Genomic DNA, 20,784 nt, shown 5'->3' with positions numbered 1-20,784 from the left:
TGAATATTTCTGTGGTGAATTCACAAAAACTGATTTATAAGATTACATTTATTAATTATACATATATATAAACTCAACATACATATTCTATATGTAAGTATCTATAAATGCTATGTGGTAGAAATTTATGATATCACTTCAAGCATGGCTAATTTATTTTCTAGTTTGCCTTACTTACTCAGATATTAAGTTTTTAAATCTTTTATAAATATTGATCTCTGGAAAAATTGTTGCTTAATTTTTCAAGGCATAATAAATATAACTATTGATTAACAATAGTTTTTAAGTTCATATATCAGAAAGTCATTTTCTTAATTTTACAAAATAGAGAAAACTTTTCAGATCTAATGAGCTTATTATTTTAAAAAACTATAGTATAATTAGTAAAATATATTTTGAAAAATTAGTAAAATAATTTGGTTATTATTTTTCCACTAATCCTTTATAATATCAGTATCATTATCCATCTATGCTTATTTTATAAGAATATTTTGGTTTTTATTCACTAGTGTGGATTAGTTTAGTGAAAATTAAAATATCCTATAGATCTATTTTTTAATTGAAGAATTTACTCAGAAATGTGTCACCATACAATGAAAGCCAACAAATAAAGGGGAGTCCTCAGATATTTTTCATGACGTCTTATTGATTGAAACAGTCTTCTGACATATGCAAACAAAAAATGTATTTCCATTCAAGCTTCGCCATTCCTACCATCAATTTTTTTCAATAAATAATATTTCAACAACGTTCTTCAATCACTGTGTATTAGTCTGTTCTCACATTGATATAAATAACTGAGACTGGGAAATATATATATATACACACACATATATATGTATTTATGTGTGTATATATATGGCTTAATAAACCATATATATATAGTTTTATTTACCCATAGTTCCACGGGTTGTACAGGAGGCATGGCTGAGGAGGGAGACCTTAGAAAGCTTACCATCACGGTGGAAGGCAAAAGGGCAGCAAGCATGGCTTATCTTCTTAGCATGATGCAGCAGGATACAGAAAGAGAGCAAAGGGGAAAGTGCGACACACTTTTAAACAACAAGATCTTGTGAGAACTAACTACCAAGACAGCACTAGGGGATGTTGATAAACCATTAGAAACTACCCACATGATCCAATACCAGGCTCCACCTCCAACATTCAAGATCACAAATCACATTATTTGACCCCTGGTCCCTCCCAAATTTCATGTTTTTATCACATTTCAAAACACAATAATGCTTTCTTAACAGTTTCCAAAGTCTTAACTAATTTTGGCATTAACTCAAAACTCCCAGTCTAACATCTCATCCGAGACAGACAAGTCTCCTCCACCAATAAGCCTCATGAATGAGCCTGTAAAACAAAAAAGAGATACAGTGGGGCACAGGAATCCAATCAAAAAGGGAAAAACTGGCTAACACAAAAGGGATACAGGCCTCATGAAAGTCCAGAAACTAGCAGGTCAATCATCCAATATTAAAGATTCAAAATAATCACCTTTGACTTCATGTTTCACATTCAGGGCTTGCTGATGCAAGGAGTGGGCTCTCAAGGCCTTTCAGCTGCTCTGCGCCTGTGACTCTGCAATGTACAGCCCATGTGGCTACTTTCATGGGCTGGTGTTGAGTGCCTTCAGCTTTCTCAGGTCCAGAGTGCAAGCTGTCAGTGGATCTACCATTCTGGGATCTGGAGGATGGCGGTCCTCTTTTCACAGTTCCACTAGGCAGTGCCCCAGTGCCCCAGTGGGGACTCTGTGTGGGGGCTCCAACCCTACCATTCCTTTCTGCAATGTCCTAGAAGAAGTTTCCCATGGGGACTCCAGCCCTGCAGAAGACTTCTGCTTGGGCAAAGAGGTGTTTTCATACATCCTCTGAAATCCAGGCAGAGACTCCCAAACCTCAACTGCTGCCTTTGCAAGCCCAACACCACATGAAAGCTAACAAGGCTCGTGGCTTGCATCCTCTGAAGCAATGGCTTGAGCTATACCTTGGCTCCTTTTAGCCACAGCTGGAGTTGAAAGTGGCTGGGACACAGGGCACCATGTTTCCAGGTTTCAGAGAGCAGCATGGCTCTGGGCCTGGCCCACTAGGCCACTGTTTCCTCCTAGGACTCAAGGCCTTTGATGAGAGGGGATACCACTAAGGTCTCTGAAATGCCCCATATAACCTATTGTCTTGGCTACTAAGGCAAATTTCAGCAATTGGCTTGAATTCCTCTTCAGAAAATGGGTTTTACTTTTCTACCACATGGTACAGCTGCAAATTTTCCAAACTTTTATGCTCTGTTTTCCTTTTAGATATATGTTCCGGTTTCAGATAATCTCTTTTTTTATGCAAATGAGCATAGGCTTTTAGAAGCAGCCAGGCCACCTTTTGAATGCTTTCCTGATTAGAAATTTTTTCCATCAAATACCCTAAATCATCTCTCTCAAAGACAAAGTTCCACAAATCCCTAGAGCAGGGGCAAAATGCTACCAGTTCCTTTTCTAAAGCATAGCAAGATGACTTTTACTTCACTTCCCAATAAGTTTCTCATTTCCATTTGAGACGGCCTAAGCCTGGCTTTCATTGTCTATACCACTATTTCTCTAAGAAGTTGCAAACTTTCCCTCATCTTCCTGTTTTCTATGGAGTTCAAACTGTTCCAACCTGTGCCCATTTTCCAGTTCCAAAGTCACTTCCTCATTTTCAGATTTCTTTAAAGCAATGCCCTTCTTCTCTACCAATTTCTTTATTAGTCTGTTCTCACACTACTAGAAAGAACTCCTGAGACTGGGTAATTTATGAAGAAAAGAGATTTAATTGACTCACAGTTCCATAAGCTGTACAGGATCTTGTGAGAACTCACTCACAAGACAGCACTAGGGGGATGGTGTTAAGCCATTAGAGACCATCCCCATGATCCAACCACCTCCCACCAGGTGGTCCCACCTCCAGCACTGGAGATCACAATTCAACATGAGATTTGGGTGTGGGCATAGTGCCAAACCATATCACACTGCTGTAGATAATGAGACATTTTGCTTATTAAGCAATTTTGATTGCAGATAATTCAATAGTTCTAAATTCACTATAAGTATCTGAGTAAAATGTAAATATAAGTCAGACACTCCTATGAGATTTAAAAATTAGAATTAGTTTGATTCAATTTTTAACCAAATGAAATAAGAAAACCAGACAAAAACACCAGTTTCATTTGATTTAAGCAGATAAGCATATTTTTTACCCAAAATGATAATTGTTTAACTATAATTCAGGAAATTTTTAGATATAGCAGAAAAAAATGATTAAAATAGTTTAATTAAAACTTGGATAACATAACACTTAAAGAACCTCCCTGGACTTAGACTACTTCGTAAATAGAGAATAGACAAAGTAATTAATTTGGGGAGACTTATTTCCATGTTTCTTTTATTCCTTTGTTGGCTTAATCTAATTATAGTAAATAATTGTTTAAACTGAAGAAAAAATAGTTGCAGGTGGTTTCTCTTTACATGTTTGAATGTAACAGTAAATGAAATAGAAAATAGAATGCTATTTGCTATTGGGAAAATGCATGTTGTATTTTTAACTATAAGTTTTGCTGTTGTATGTTTTCAACTTTCATTTTGGTTTCATTGTTTGCTGTATTTGTTGCTATTTTGTTTTGTTTTTGAGTGTCAGCAAAAATCTCTTTGGGATCTTGCTGACAAAAGCAGAATTAAGAAACCACACAAGCCACCTAGTTAAGCATTTAAAATCCAAGTATCAATGTCCTTAGCAACCTAAGTTGCTAAATGAGCTATAAATTGCTGTTCTCATTTTCTCTACACAGACAACCACTAGGTGGCGTCTGCCCATTGATATTCTAATGCTTCTTGGCGATACACAGGAAGCCAGCAACAAATGAATTGTTCCTTGAGAAAGTGGATCAATGATGTCATAGTTTGGAGGGTCGAGTTTTCATATTTGCTATGAAGCTAGATATTTCTAATGTACTTCACATTCTCTTTTTGCAAAATACACTATTTGGGTTCAATTATTACGCTGGAAAATTACCACAATTCCCGTGTTCTTATCTGCCCTATGCAATGTGGCAAAATGCTTATCTGGGTGACTAATATTTACTTTTCAGAGCATAAAAAATGTTAAAAGTCAAATAAATTTATTTTAAAACAATTTTCGTTTAAGGACAATGGCAAGCATTACTTAGAAAAAAGATAAGAAATCCCTCATATATTTTTAAGTTTATATTCCAAAGTTCCCTAAAGTTTCGAAAAAAAATTGGTTTTTTTCATATCTTGAAAATTATAGTTATCGAGATGCTTAAATTTAATTAAACTTGAATTAAATAAAATTATTCTAATTATAAACCATATTGTTTTGCATCAGTATTTATAACACATTACCTTATTTTTTAATGATTAATGCTATCAAGACTTCCCTTGAATGAAGATCATATCATTTTCCATATATCTGTTTGTTTCCATATCTATCTATCTACTTATTTCTCTATTTATTCATCAGTTTATATTGGCCAATAATAGATTTATATGTAAAAGCTAGAGTATTAAAATTAGTGATTTTTTTTTTTAATTTTGTAAGCTTCACATGCCTGTTTTGCTTTATGAAATATCATATGTGGGCTGGGTGCGGTGCGGTGGCTCATGACTGAAATCCCAGAACTTTGGGAGGCCAAGCAGGCAGAGACTAGCCTGGCCACAATGGTGAAATCCTATCTCCACTAAAAATACAAAAATTAGCCGGTCACGGTGGCACATGCCTGTAACCCCAGCTACTTGGGAGGTTGAGGCAAGGAATCACTTGAACCCGGGAGGTGGAAGTTGCAGTAAGCCAAGATTGTGCCATGGCACTCCAGCCTGGGCAACAGAACGAGACTACGTCTCAAAAAAAAAAAAAAAAAAAAAAAAATCATATGTGATATGGATTGGCTCTCTGTCCCCACCCAAATCTCATCTCAAATTGGAATTCCCACCTGTTGGGAGAGGAGCCTGGTGGGAGATGATTGAATCACATAAATGAACTAACTTCTTGCTGTTCTTGTGATTGTGAGCGAATTCTCATGAGATCCGGTTGTTAGAAAATGTGTGGCAATCCCTCCTTTGCTATCTCTCTTCTGCTTTGCCATGGTAAGACGTGCTTGCTTCCCCTTCGCCTTCCACCACGATAGTAAGTTTCCTTAGGCTTCCCAGTCATGATTCCCATTAAACCTGCAAAACTGCAATTCAATTAAACCTCTTTTCTTCATAAATTATCAGTCTCAAGTAGTTCTTTAGAGCAGTGAAAATGGACTAATCCAATATGGTAGTTATTTTCAGAATTCAATGTATACTATCACTTTACTGAGAAAGGACTGATTATAAGGCCAGGACTTGGAGATATGTTATAGTCTAGATAAGGAAGTATGATCACTTAACAAGTAGAAAGTGTTCGATCATCTGATATAATTTGGATGCCTTTTCCAAATCTCATGTTGAGATGTAATCCCCAGTGTTGGAGATGGGGCCCAGTAGGTTGTGTTTGGATTATGAGGGTAAATTCCTCATGAATGGCTATTTAGGCCATCCCTTTGGTGATAAGTGGGCTCTTTCTCTGAGTTTAAAGAAGATCTAGTCATTAAGCAGTGTGTGGTCCCTCCCCACCCATTCTCTTTCTTGCTCTATTCTCACTGTGTGATAGGTTTGCTCTGCCTTTGCCTTCTGCCATAATTGGAAGCTTCATGAGGCCTCCTTAGAAGCAGATACCACTATGCTTCTTGTACAGCCTGTAAAACGATGAGCCAATTAAGCCTCTTTTCTTATAAATTGCTTAGTCTCAGGTATTTCTTTATAACAATACAAGAACGGCCTAACACACCATCTACATGAGAGTGTAAGTCAATGATCTTTAAATTTGGTCTTTTTAAAAATCATTTATTTCAGTAATTCTATATCATTTTATAATGGTTATCATAAGATTTCTAAAAATTGTTTAAGAAAATTAGTTTGATTACTAGCCATTTTGAGGCATGCTTTTTGGTAGTTAGCATAGAATTATGAAAACCTGAAATGCGGCCGGGCGCGGTGGCTCAAGCCTGTAATACCAGCATTTTGGGAGGCCGAGACGGGCGGATCACGAGGTCAGGAGATCAAGACCATCCTGGCTAACACGGTGAAACCCCGTCTCTACTAAAAAATACAAAAAACTAGCTGGGCGAGGTGGCAGGCGCCTGTAGTCCCAGTTACTCGGGAGGCTGAGACAGGAGAATGGCGTAAACCTGGGAGGCGGAGCTTGCAGTGAGCTGAGATCCGGCCACTACATTCCAGCCTGGGCGACAGAGCGAGACTCCGTCTCAAAAAAAAAAAAAAGAAAACCTGAAATGTAATTGTGATGACCTTGAAAAGGATATGTGTTCCGTGATTTTTTTTATGTATGTATGAATGTATACATGCATGGATGAATGAATGGAGAGATGAATGAAAAGACAGATAGATAAATGGATTTATTTTCTGAACTCTTTTTTCTAAAGAAGCCTTATTTAAAGAACTACAGAAATCTTTTTTGAAACAACACCTTTTCATACAATTCATTAGGATATTCCTAGGAATTTAGCTTATTCTACTTTTTATTTTGTGAACATTTGCGTATGAAGAACTCTTTCTTCCTATGTAATGTAAAGCATATATGCTGAAGTTTCAAGAGGTGATAAATGTATTGGCTTTAAATCAATAATTTCTAATGTAATGCTTTAATAAATACTACAGTATATATGTGGTTATGATTAGTTGCCCTAGATTTATGCCAAATGACTTGCTTTTATTATTCTTTATATGAATGCAGATTTTCCTAAACCATGACCACATGAAATAGAATAAAAAAAATAGTGTTGTCATATAGTGTTTGTTTTGCAAATATGAAATTAAAACAAAGTAGATTTAGGTATTATAAATACATACCTTTTAATCAGTATTAAAAACTCACCTTTATTATTATTAATTTTCTATTTGAAAACTGGTGACTAGTTTTTTTCCATTGTTTGCTAAAATATTACTTATTTTAAAATATGCAAAATAGATTACTTATCTAATTTTATTAAATGCATAGATTAAATATACATTTGCAGTATTAAATATACATTTGTAATTATAATATTTAGGGCACTATCATTTAAAAAAATGACAAAAATTGAGGTAGATTTTATTTCCAGAGTTACAAAAACTACCCATAGTTAAGTTGTATAGAGTGTTTATTATAGGCTTGAAAATTCACAAAGTGCTTTTCAGTAAATTATTTTTTAAAATATGTAATATTTGAAATACTCTGTATTATTATATCTACTTTATAAAAATGAAAAAAGAAATCAAGAGATTTAAGCAAGTTGGCATCCCATTGCTTATTTTTGACAGAGACTTGGGTTTGATTTAAGGCATTTGGACACCAGAGCCCCAAAGGCCTGACTTTCACAAGGAAGGGCTGGGAAACATCAAAAAATTAATTCTTCATGCAACCTAGTCTAACTCTAATATTAAGGGTATGTGCCACTCCTCAAATTCTTGTTCTCAGACTGGGAGAAATTATTTTTGTCTGCTTTCCCTTATTCCCTGAACTATTTTTTTTATTATTTGGATGCATAGTGAAGGTTCTTTGATACTGTATAAACATTATGAATCTAGAATTATTTTCCTTGGGATATTAGTTATCAAAGCATGAGATATGTTGATATTTAAAACTATGCTTTTCTTCCACAAAAGAAAATGAAGATGGGATTGGGTTAAGCAGGATATTTGAAGTCACAGTCTTGATCTATACAAAAATATAGAACTAAATCAAAAGAATCAAAACCAGAATTTTGATGACACACACACACGTATACAAACGTGTGTACACATACAAACACAAACATACCTAAATCTACAGAAAACAGATTACATTTGCCTTAGAATATATGCAGTTTTGCATTTGTTAAGAATTTCTAGAAGTAAAATTTGTAAGAAGAGTCAAAATTATTATCATGTTGATGTATCTTTTGGCTAGGAAAAACAGATAAAAAATATACTGTACAATTATAAAGGGAATTTATGAAGACCTGCCCAGAGGCTAATAAAAAATACTGTATTGTTTAATAATCAACACTTAAATATACATGGAAGAAAAATATGGTCAATTAAAGAAGAGAATCTGGGTAAGTTAAGCTTAAGACAGTTTAAGAATAGTAATTGCAATAAGGGTGCATTTGAAGGCATTGTTACGAGGTAATAGCAAGTCTGATTATAAAGACTATAATTTATGGAAATAGAATTTGGAAGATCACATTTTCCAAATCATATGCCCTATCATTTGTACTGTCATAATTCAACACCCAAGAGTAGTGACTTTTATCTTTCCACAAATCTACAAGTAGTAAGTTATTATACATACAACATGGAATGTTTATCTTAGACTACATTTTCCCCTGTATGTTTACACAGTACAGTGAAACAGAGCTATCTGTTTTTAAGCAATTCCTTTAGATAACACAGAGATGTCTCATCACATATGACCATCTTGCTGAACTAACAATGAGATAAATACCATAATAAATATTTGGCAATATGCAAATGCAGCAAATTGAACTAGATTCTATGTTGCCAACTGTAGGTTTGATGGCAGAAGAAACTATGTTTGCACCTACATCAAAGACAGCATGAGAACTTACGTTGCCATAATTTAGTTTGCATTATATTTTGACTAAAGCTTTTATCAAGATTTCTGACAGTTTTAACAAGTGCTATTGGTGATAGCTATATTCTTTTGTCATATAAGGAATTTCCCTCATAAAGGAAAATTCTGAATTGCAAATAGCCTGCTTTACCAAATATCTACTTATTATGATCTTGAAGAGATTACTCATCTGGGAAGTTTTAGAGTGAGACTAAATGACTTCATACTACATTTAAAAACTCGAGTTTCTGTCATTTAGGGAAATACTCCCTTTTCTGGAGGTGTCTTTGAGAGCTAATAGAGTAGATGTAATAGATTAGAAACCCAAGATAGACAGTACTACTGTTCTACAAACTTCCAATGCCTACCTTTTTTTTTCTTTTCTACTTGAAAATACAGTTTCAACTGCTCATGCACAAGTTTAGCTTAAAATATGTCAAACATATTTCAGTTGCACAACTATTTTAAATCCTGTCCTCCCATGGAGCCATGAGATCCCTTATAAACAATTTAAATTCCTTTGCATAATTCCAACAGGGAGTAATGATTGGAGAAGGGCCTTATATATTTTCTTAATCAGCTGAAACAAGGAATTCCTTGCAAGATACATTTTATTAAAGTTCATAGATTCTAGCACCTATTAGTAGAGTGAGTTGTCAAAAGTATTTGATATGATCTTATTTAGCAAGCATCCATGGAGGAGGTGTATCTCAGGTAGAAAGCAGTTCTGAGTTTCAGGCTGTTGAAAATCTTATGAGGTACTTCCCGAGAAGGGGGATTCAATCTTTAAAAGTGATACAGCTTAAGACACCTTATAAAAGCCTATTATTGGTAACTATCTGTGTCTTCATTTAATCTAAATGTCATAGAAGTAGAAGCTAAGAACATTATGAGCCTATGTTACTTTGGTTTTGTTTGTTTGTTAATAACTCAAGAATGCAGGGCAAGGGATAGAGACCATCCTGGCCAACATGGTGAAACCCCATGTCTACTAAAAATACAAAAAAATTAGCTGGGTGTGATGGTGTGCACCTGTAGTCTCCAGCTACTCAGGAGGCTGAGGCAGGAGAATCACTTAAACCCAGGAGACAGTGGTTGCAGTGAGCTGAGATCGCACCACTGCATTCCAGCCCAGGCGACAGAGTGAGACTCCGTCTCTTAATAAATAAATAAATAAAGCCTGAATGCAATTTTCTTGTTTGGGATAGACTTTATAATCTTTATGGGAAAATGTAAGGTGTTATATTATTATTGTCTTGTGTTTTCAAAATTTTCACCTGAAATGGTTTTTAAAATCTCAAATCTTTTAACCAGTGGTTCACTACCTGAGAGTGATGATCATTAAGAGAAACATACTGATTTATTTTCTTATATAAAGTATGCAATGGCAATAGAATTTACTATACATAATACAATGAAATCATTTAACTATATTTAACTGCTTTCCAATAGCTTTTATTGAAAGATTGACTTCTGGGTCAAAGTTTTTATTTTCAGACAACAAATACCCACCCAGTAGTTTAAGCAATAAAGGGTTGTTGAGTAACGCTAGGAAGTTCACAGATTATTCAGATGAGCAGGAGCAACAAAATTTCTGGGAAGTTTTTATCTATGAACATTAGGTGTCAGGTGACCTGTGGTGAAAGAAAACTTCGGTTACCAAGGCCCTGCATATACTTTATATTTGACACCAAGAAATGTTTTTTACCAGCATTGAACAAGCCTAAAGAAGCTGGTCTAAATCTGACTGCTCCTACAAGAAAGATACCATATCAGGCATGCTCTCCTGTTTTCCCCCTAGTTAACCAAGATCTGCTAGGTTCTTTGTGAAGTTGATCCCTGGGATAAATGAATAATCAACTACTAGCAAAGAGCTCTGAGAGTGCAGCTATTTGGCTTGCCACTTCTGATCTGCTGACTAATCTGACAAGCATACAATATCTTCTTGTGTCTGTTTGCTAAGTGACTCTATCTGGCTTTACTCCATGCATTTGGGGGTCCATTGCAGAATCTCTCACTTTCATCCCTATCTTCTTGAGGGCAGTTGATACAGAGGTTTTCCAGATTGTTGCTGTTTTCCTCACTAGTGCAATTTTCCTTTCCTTTCCTTTCCTGAGGGGAATGTTCTCAGGCACATCTCCAGGGATATAACTAAAGCATAGTGAATGATTCACACATTCTTTCAACTTAAATACCTCCTGGCATTTGGATTACTTCTCTATATAGTTTATCATAATTGATGACATCTCAAATATTTTAGAATAAGCCAACATTGAGTACCAATCAACATTGTCCACCAATCAAATGAACAAATGCTATAATTCCCTTCTGTTTCAGCTATCTCTGGATATGTGTGCACTTCTAGCATAAGTTTCTCTACTATAGATTTATTGTAATTCAGTTCTTTATAGGACCATAATCTTATTTCTTTCTGCATCTTTTCATGGCTACAAACAAAACTGTAATTCTTCTGAGGCAGTCTAGAGATTGCATGGTTCTTTGATTCTCCTTTCATATAAGAACATAAAACGGCAGGCTTGAAATTGTCTTTCTTTAAGCTTTTCATAGCAGTTATATGTACTTAACCAGCTTATTCATTCTTATAATCTTTATAACCATAGTCATAATTTATAACAGCAAATGTTCATTCTACAAAATGGATTGCCTTGCTTTCAGTCTTTTGTCTGTGAAAATTTAAAACAGATGGAAAAATACTTCACTTACCATGTGGTAAAAACTATAAGAATTATATCTTTTGATGCTAATTTGGATATAACTTCTTCCCAAATTAACCAGATTTCTACTTTTCTTAAAGTCTTTTTGTCTGAAACCAGTGTTGGTACGTTTTATTTGCCAACATAATTGGTTTCAGATACTAAAATTAGCTGTTTTAAACAGGAAGGAATTTTCTAAAATGAGATTAAAATGAAGTATAAACTAATTCACAAAACTTTTGGCAGAGCTTAAAGAAAGTACCTGGCTGCATTTCTAGGGTGCCATTGAAGGTTAAACTGTTGTTTAATGCTTGAGATATTTATAGACAGAATCACTTTACCTTACCAGAGTCAGGAGGCTGCTGTTACTTCCGTTAATCAAGAGCCCTGCCTCTTCTATTGCTACTTGTGCAGTTACCCTATTTTTCATTTCTTATTGCTTCCTTCTGAAATAAAATATCATACTGATACTCATAATCATTTGTTTAAAAAGATTTTGTGTGGTAATGAATAGCAAATGCCCACTCTAACATCTATCTAAAAAATACATAAACAATACATATAATTGAATATTTATACAAGCAATAACTATGCAATAGTTGTTTCCATTTACTTTGGCATGTTAAATATAACAAATATCTTTATGTCCAGGAAAGGAAACAGCTGACCTGGTTGCTATAATGCTGTTTAACAGGCTTCACTGTGGGATCTATAGACATGACACATTAAAGCATAAAAACAATTTCTGTAAAATCTTGAGAAAAATAAGATATTAAAAGGTGTGTTTGTGTGTACACTCTCTATATATTTCATTTTCGTGTCTGATATCATGCTATTACCACAAGGTCACCCACCCTCTTACGCTGAGGAAATAAATGAAGTTTGAACATCTCTCCAACATTTCCTTTAATTTGAGTTTAGTATAAAACTTTTTATTTTTATTTTTTCAAATGAGGTCATGGGTAACCTGATACTGCATCCCTGGGAAAGATGGAAGTGATTGGATTGGTTTCATGCACTAAAGAATGGCTAACGATTGGAAAGGTAAGTTTTTAGATTATTTTTTATGGAAAAAGCTTTTCAAAGTGACCTGACTCCATAGGTAGGTGTTTTTACAGGCTGTTTGCTTTTTCTCCTTTATCATGTGAATACAGAAAATAGGCCAAGAGCTGCAGTGATCATCTTGTTCTCAAGAACAAGATATTACTGTATGGAATGACAAGCTAAGAAGGGGGGATAAATTGCTCAGACATTGTTTGCACCCAAGTTCTAGGTTGCTTAACCTTGAACTTATTTTAGAGAAATGAAAAAAAAAAAAAAAAACTATATGGTTTTAATCCAGGCATTTCCAGTTCTCTGCTGCTAAGGCTGAGTTTTATATTTAAAGTGAACTTTTTCAAAAAGTAGATACGGCCAGGTGCGGTGGCTAATTCCTGTAATCCTAGCACTCTGGAAGGGGAAAGACCGTGTGAGTCCAGATGTTCGAAACCAACCCAGCAACGTGGCAAAACCAGTCTCTACAAAAAATGCAAAAGTTACCTAGGTATGGTGATGGTCACCTATAGTCCCAGCTACAAATGCTGCTGAGGTGGGAGGATCACCTGAGCCTAGGAGACTGAGGCTGGGGTGAGCCTGGATTGTGCCACTGCACTATGACCTGAGTAACACAGTGAGACTGTCTCAAAAAAAAAAAAAAACAAAACAAAACTGCACACTTAGAATGAAACCAGTAATTGTGTTTTGTAATTTTGCTTTATTTTATTCTCTTTCTTTTTTATTTTTCACTCACATGTTGAAAGTGGAAGCTGTGGAAGCACAGAGCATTTTTCATTTCATTTCCTCCTCCCCTTGCATCTTCAAGTTTACTTTAATTCAGTACCTCAGGGTTATTAATCATTTTTTATTTCTTCTGTTTAAAAGATAATGAGAAGAGAAATATCTTTGGGCTTTTTTATTTCGATAATCAGCTAAGCTTTTGAACATATTGGAGCTTGAACTTTCAATAAAGTATTCAACTGAATTTAAATGGTCTGATTAAAGAGAGTTATTTGGCATTTTGCAGAGCAGATGAATTTGTTATATAACTATTTCCAAGAAGTTTAGACTGTATTAAGTGCAAACCACATCTCTGTTGTTTTTTATTCCTCCTTTTCATTATTTCTTTTTTTTTTTTTTTTCAATCTCATCTACCTCTTCTCTTTTAACTTTTATTTTAGATTTGGAGGCACCTGTGAAAGTATGTTACATACATAAACTCATGTCACGGGGATTTGTTGTACAGATTATTTCATCATCCAGGAATTAAGCCCAGTACCCAATAGTTATATTTTCTGCTCTTCTCTCTCCTCCCACTCTCCACCCTTGAGTAGACTGCAGTGTCTGTTGTTTCCTCCCTTGGTGTTCATAAATTCTTATCATTTAGCTCCCACTTATGAGAACATTCAGTATTTGATTTTCTGTTCCGGTGTTAGTTTGCTAAGGAAATAGCCTCCAGCTTTATCCACGTTCCCACAAAAGGCATGCTTGTGTTCTTTTTATTGCTGCATGGTATTCCATGGTATATATGTACTGTCTTTTCCTTATCCAATCTGTTATTGATGGGCATTTGGGATGATTTCATGTCATTGTTACTGTGAATAATGCTGCAATGAACATTCGGTTGCATGTGTCTTTATGACAGAATGATGTATGCTCCTCTGGGTATATACCCAGTAATGGGATTGCTGGGTCAAATGGCAGTTGTGCTCCTAGCTGTTTGACAAATAGCCACACTGCTTTCCACAAGGACTGAACCAGTCAACGCTTCCAACAACAGTGTATAAGTGTTCCCTTTTCCCTGCAACCTCACTAACATCTGTTATTTTTTTACTTTTTACTAGTATAATAGCAATCCTGACTGATGTGAGATGGTATCTCATTGTGGTTTTAATTTGCAATTTTCTAATGATCAGTGATGTTGAGCATTTCTTCATATGCTTATTGGCCACGTGTATGTCTTCTTTTGAAAATGGTTTATTCGTAACCTTTGCTTACTTATTAAATGAGATTGTTTGTTTTTCTCTTGTGAATTTAAATTCCTTACAGATGCTGGATATTAGACCTTTGTCAAATGCATAATTTGCAAATATTTTCTCCCATTCTGTAGGTTGTCTGCTTACTCTGTTGATAGTCTCTTTTACTGTGTAGAAATTCTTAAATTAAATTAGATCTCACTTGTCAATCTTTGCATTTGTTGTGATTGCTTTTGATATCTTTGTCATGAAATTTTTGCCTGTTCCTATGTCCAGGATTCTATTGCCTAGGTTGTCTTCCAGGGCTTTATAATTTATAGTTTTTACAGTTTTGGCTTGTACCTTTAAGTTGTTCATCTTCAGTTCATTTTTCTATAAACTGATGAAAGAAGGCATCCAGTTTCAGTCTTCTGCATATGGCTAGCTAGTTATCCTAGCACCACTTCTGAATAAGGTATCATTTCCCCAATTCTTGCTTTTGTCCACTTTGTCAAAGATCAGGTGGTCTTGACTGGCAACAATGACTACATAAAAAATAAAAGAGTTCCTTTTTTTTTGCCTTTGGTGCATTTTTCTTACCTCACTGAGAACTTATTTGTTTTTATTCAGTGATTTTTAAGATCTACAAGTAACAGAATTCTCCATGGAAAGTAGAGATGCTTCTACCTCATTTAATCAACTTACATATTTTACCAGGAGTTTTTAATTATTCAGGTTAGTTGAACCAGTGTGATTTATTCTTCAAGACTAAAATGATATTTTCACTTGAAGTACTTTAACAGTCAACACTGTTGAAGCAGAGCTATTTATTATACATAAATCAAATGAGTTTAGCCTGTATCCTATAAACTACCAGAGTGCCTCATTAATCCAAATGAATATCACTGTGAACCAACAGGATACTGATACTTTAAAAAACATGTTTTCATTAACAATTGGCCTATATCATAGAGGATCTTGTCCCCAGGTACAGAGAAGATGTTTTAAATATAAGTACTCCAATGCAAGCTGCAGAAAGCTACTCTATTCTGAGATTGTGAGTATTTTTTTGAAGACGTAGAACTGTCATTTTTTACATGAATCTAGATTATCGACCACACAGTAAAATTTTACACTTTTTAACCAAGTAACAAACCTATCAGAAAAATGAGAATTTGCAAGGTATGTGCTCTTAGGAACTAAAATTTTATGTAAACATCCTCAGATACAGTTGAAAAAATTATGACTATTATTTTATTTATTTATTTATTTATTTATTTATTTATTGAGATGGAGTCTCACTCTGTCACCCAGGCTGGAGTGCAGTGATGCGATCTCAACCTCCGCCTCCCGGGTTCAAGTGACTCTCCTGCCTGAGCCTCCTGAGTAGCTGGTATTACAAGAGTGCACGACCATACTCAGATCATTTTTGTATTTTTAATATAGATGGGGTTTCCCCATGTTGGTCAGGCTGGTCTCGAATCCCAGACCTCAGGTGATCCACCCATCTCGGCCTCCCAAAATGCTGGGATTATAAATGTGAGCCACCACGCCCGGCCAGAGTTTTATTTTTAACATGCATGAAACTGTCACTAAATTACATGGGTACAAACACGGTCTTAAGTATGGATGTACAATTATACCAAGAAATACCTCATCTGTGTTTGGATACACTCCAAAGCACAGAGAATACACATTTTTATTTATATTCTATATAAAATCTATGTGCATAGATGTACAATGCATACACATATGCACTCATACACACGTGCATGTTTAGTCTTATACCTTACTTGTTTTCATATAGAATTTAGTGCAATTTATGATAACAGTGAAGATAAAATAAGACTTAAACATTAGTAGTGGTTGATAAGAATAACTAACAAAAATGCCTTATAAAATTTTTCCTCTTAAAAATATAAGAAATAAAAAAAACACTTTTATACCTCTAACTCTACTCCTAGTACTCATATAAAAATAGAGACTTAAATATAAACTGATGCCATACAGAAGAGAGAATTCTCATATTTTCTGTAAGAATACAAATGCTGGTTCTCTAATGAAAATTATATATATGGCCTATAATTATTTCTTTTTCAGTTATAGTTTAGCTTCTTTGAAGAGACTACATAGTTATGTGTAGTGATTAATACTCTGTAATGGAGATTGTGTTGCCTAGACAGAGTATCTTTATGGTCCCATGTAATTGTTTTAAAAGGTATAAACCTTAAATATGATTTTGAGTTTGTTTTATGCTGTCTTTTAGCAACTCAATAATAAATTTTCCTTGCATGATTTTCCCAGTGTAGTAGAAGCTAGAAACCCAGAACATATATTTCTACATAATTCCCACCAGCAGAATTTTGGATTGTATTGGACCAAGAAGAAGCACTAACAAAAGCTTTGGAGGGGTTAACAGAAGCAAATGCCATTCTTGTTCATGTGAATGTGGCTAAAAATCACACAGACCAGGACATGCATATGGCAGACATAAGGTCAGTGGCCTTGGGCATTGTCTATCAAAATACTGTCACTAGTGCTGCGGAAGTCTGAGAAAATCAATGACTAATTCCCATATTTTGATCTCCCAAAAGCCACTGGCAAGTTTTCTTGACTTTTGCTTCCTCATCTTTTCCAGTTGTTTTATAAGAGCTGGTTCTAAATTCCTTTCTTAAGTATCTTTCTCTTAGATATAGCTATAGTGCTGTCTGTCTTCATGATCATAGCAGACGTGTAGAGAAAAAAATATGCAAATTCTTTACCAATAATACAACATTTTTATATACAGCAACTTTTAAAATAACATGCTATATTTTAATTTCTTATTGGTCTCATCATTGATCCCATGTTCTACTTAGCATCTCAAATATATTTAACTTGGCTATGAATATATATGCTTTTAATTATTCTCTGAGCAAAAATAAAATCATCAGTTCAAGAGCATGAATTATTGTCACTTGTAGGAATCATTTATGGAATAATCATAATAGATTGTTATGATAATTCTGTTTTTTAATTCACAAGTAGCCTTATTTAATTAATCATATTCTAAATTTTACATTTGCAATGTGCTAAATAAATAAAATTTTATGTCATAATTTTCTTTTTCACTCTGTCACCTGGGCTGCAGCGCAGTGGTGTGATCTTGACTCACTGCAACTTCTGCCTCCAGGGTTCAAGCAATTCTCCTGCCTCAGCCTCCCGAGTAACTGGGATTACAGGCATGTGCCACCATGCACATTTGTATTCGTAAAAATACAAAATTTTTGTATTTTTAGTAGAGATGGGGTTTCACCATGTTGGCCAGGCTGATCTCAAACTCCTTACCTCAGGTTATTCGCCTGCCTTGGCTTTCCAAAGTACTGGGATTGCAGGCATGAACCATCATGCCCAGTCCATTCCCACTATCTTTTTTTTTTTTTTTTTTTTTTTTTGAGACAAAGTTTCACTCTTCTTGCCCAGACTGGAGTGCAATGGGGCGATCTTAGCTGACCGCAACCTCCGTCTCCGGGGTTCAAGCGATTCTTCTACCTCAGCCTCCCGAGTAGCTGAGATTACAGGCATGCACCACCACGTTTGGCTAATTTTGTGTTTTTAGTAGAGACAGGGTTTCTCCATGTTGGTCAGGCTGGTCTTGAACTCCCGACCTCAGGTGATCCGCCCACCTCAGCCTTCCAAAGTGCTGGGATTACAGACTTGAGCCACTGCGCCTGGCCATGTCATGACTTTCATACTTTCAGTGTGTAATACATACTTAATTTCCATAGTCACTCTGTAACTGCATCATGGCAATATTTCTAAAATGATGTATTTGACTCTAATATTATTTATTAAATTAAATAGAGCTTTTAAAAGAAGTGCTTCTAATGGCAGTGGTGGCCCATCTAGAGCAGCCACTGTAGGGATGCCAGCTGCAACCAGGAGGCACGGCCAGGGTTGCATACTCCATGGAGCCAGCGGGAGGCAGGAACAGATGGGAGCCCTGCCCACTACTGAGCTGGGGGGGCAGGAGCCAGGCTCTGGGGCACAGCTAGATAGCTGCAGCTCCAGACCCAGGCATGCCTGCACTCCACCTGGGGGACCAGGAAACCCCCTTGGCCCTACTGGTTCAGATGTCTCTGCTGTTACTCCCTGGCCTCTCCCTTGATCCTGGTGCCTGCTCCAATTTTGGAGCAAAGTTGTGGCCAAGCCTGGGTGCTGTTGCAACTCAGCTGGTTGTGCAGGCACTCAGGACAGCACTGACATACTATCCCCCACCACCACCTCAGCCTCCTCCAGACTTTAGGTGCCAAGGAGCACAGGAGGGATGCTGGAGAGGGCTATTGATAGCTCAGCACAGGCCTGCAACTGCTCCTCAGTGCAAACAAACTGAGTGCCTTGGGCTGCATGTAGATGGTGGGAGGCAGACAGGTTCTTGGCCAGAAAGGGGTGGGTGCCTGGTGAAACCCCACCTTCAAGCAAGGGATGGCCTGAAGCCTGGGGGTTGGCTACCAGTTCCGGGTAAAGTCTGTGACTTGGAGTGAGAACGTATGGTGCTTTTATGGGGCTCACCCATGACCCCCCATGGATCAATCAGCACTCAGTTCCTCCCTTCTGAGCCCATAAAAAACCCAGACTTAGCCCGTCTCACACAGACATTGGGACTACCAACTGCAGGAAGGAGCTACCCACTTCGGATCTCTGGTGAGCTGGTCTATTGCTCAGTGAGGCTCCTCCCTGCCTTACTGTCCTTCCAGCTGTCCACATACCTCATTCTTCCTGGACACTGGACAATTACCCAGGACCTGCCAAATGCTTGGACTGAGAGAGCTGAAACACAAACAGGGCTGAAACATGCCCCCGACTCTCCACTAGAAGAGAGAAGAGAGAAAGAGAGAAGAGCTGCAGCACTTTCGGGAGCTCAGACCTAGGAGCTCCCCAAGCAAGGGTTGTGACACTCCCTTGGGGCTCTGCAGTTCCTGGTGCCTCCAAGCTTCCAGGCACCACTGCATTTTCTGACACCCACAATGGAAACTACTTGTGATACATCTGGTCCAGTCGCAGCCTCGCACGGAGCCGACGCCTATACCAGGGACTAGAGCTGTCCACCCTGCCACAGCCGGCACGCCTGGCTATGAGCAGTGCCCAGACCCCACACTCGCTTACACACCCCTTACTGCTCCATGTCTTGTTCACCCTTGGCAGGCATGAGGTCCAAGCCAGTAGTTCGAGCCAAGCACAGCCTACTGGGCCGAGTGGGTGGAACCAGTCCAGCAGCCTGAATAGAACTCAGGCAAAGGTGCCAACTGGCCACAAATGAAAAAGTGTCTAGTTTTGAGCCGGAAAAGTGACATGCTAAGGATCCTGTGACACTTCCATTATATTTACTACTTTGAACTCAAGGAAAAATATGTAAAATTAAAAGCCCAATATTAAAGGTAACTGATTCTGCATTTCTGTTAATAGGCACAATTGTTACTTGAAATCTGTTCTAAATGTCTAAATTATTCCTTGACATTGTTCAATTTTATGTTTTAATTAGGATATACTTTAAATTATTTACTTTGATTTTGAGGAAATTTAAATATTACTCAGAAATATGACACTAATGAAAAATAAATATGCTTTCAGAGAAGTTGGATTATTTAGGACACAGGACTATTTAATTTTTCTAGTCTCCTGGATAGCAGCTCAGTATATTTTTCATACCTTACTGCACCATTCTGTGACATATACAATGTAAGACTTAAGATATATATTAAATTGTTTTTGAGACAATTTTATTTCATTTGACATATTAATAAAAACTCAGGTTAGTATATACATGTTGAATATTTTAAGCAACTTGAATATGTTTCCATTGTTAATGTTTTTGCAAAATAATACATTATAAAGGTGTATAGTTCTCTATGAGAACAAGATATGAATTCAATGTGAGCATTAGATGTCAAATTGTATCTCTATTTACCTCATATAATTAAATTTCACGGTAAGGTGTTGAAGAATTATTTGAAGATAAATATTAAAATGTTAATGAAACAATTTCCCCTAAAAAGTGTTTAAATACTTAAAAAATAGCATGCTCTTCTTGTCTGTAAATGTGAACCTTAATAAAAATTAGCTAAGCAAAGAACAAATCAAGTGAGAAGTAAATATAATTTATGATCTGATTATTGTAAAAAAAATAAACATTTAAACAATTTGCACTCAAACAGTTTGATCACTAAATTAAAGAAAGCACATTAACAGTCACTTAAAAAATTCTCTTTTGAATACTTTGTACTTTGCAATAGAAAAATGCTAAAATAAGTTCATGTTAATAAAAGACCAGTATGTCAGGAGAATTGCTTGAACCTGGGAAACGGGGGTTGCCTTGAGCCAAGATCACACGACTGCACTCCAACCTGGGTGACAGAG

Source organism: Colobus angolensis, unplaced genomic scaffold (genome assembly GCF_000951035.1).
Source record: "Colobus angolensis palliatus isolate OR3802 unplaced genomic scaffold, Cang.pa_1.0 Scaffold189, whole genome shotgun sequence".
Lineage (NCBI taxonomy): Eukaryota > Metazoa > Chordata > Mammalia > Primates > Cercopithecidae > Colobus > Colobus angolensis.
Note: the sequence above shows the minus strand (reverse complement) of the source record.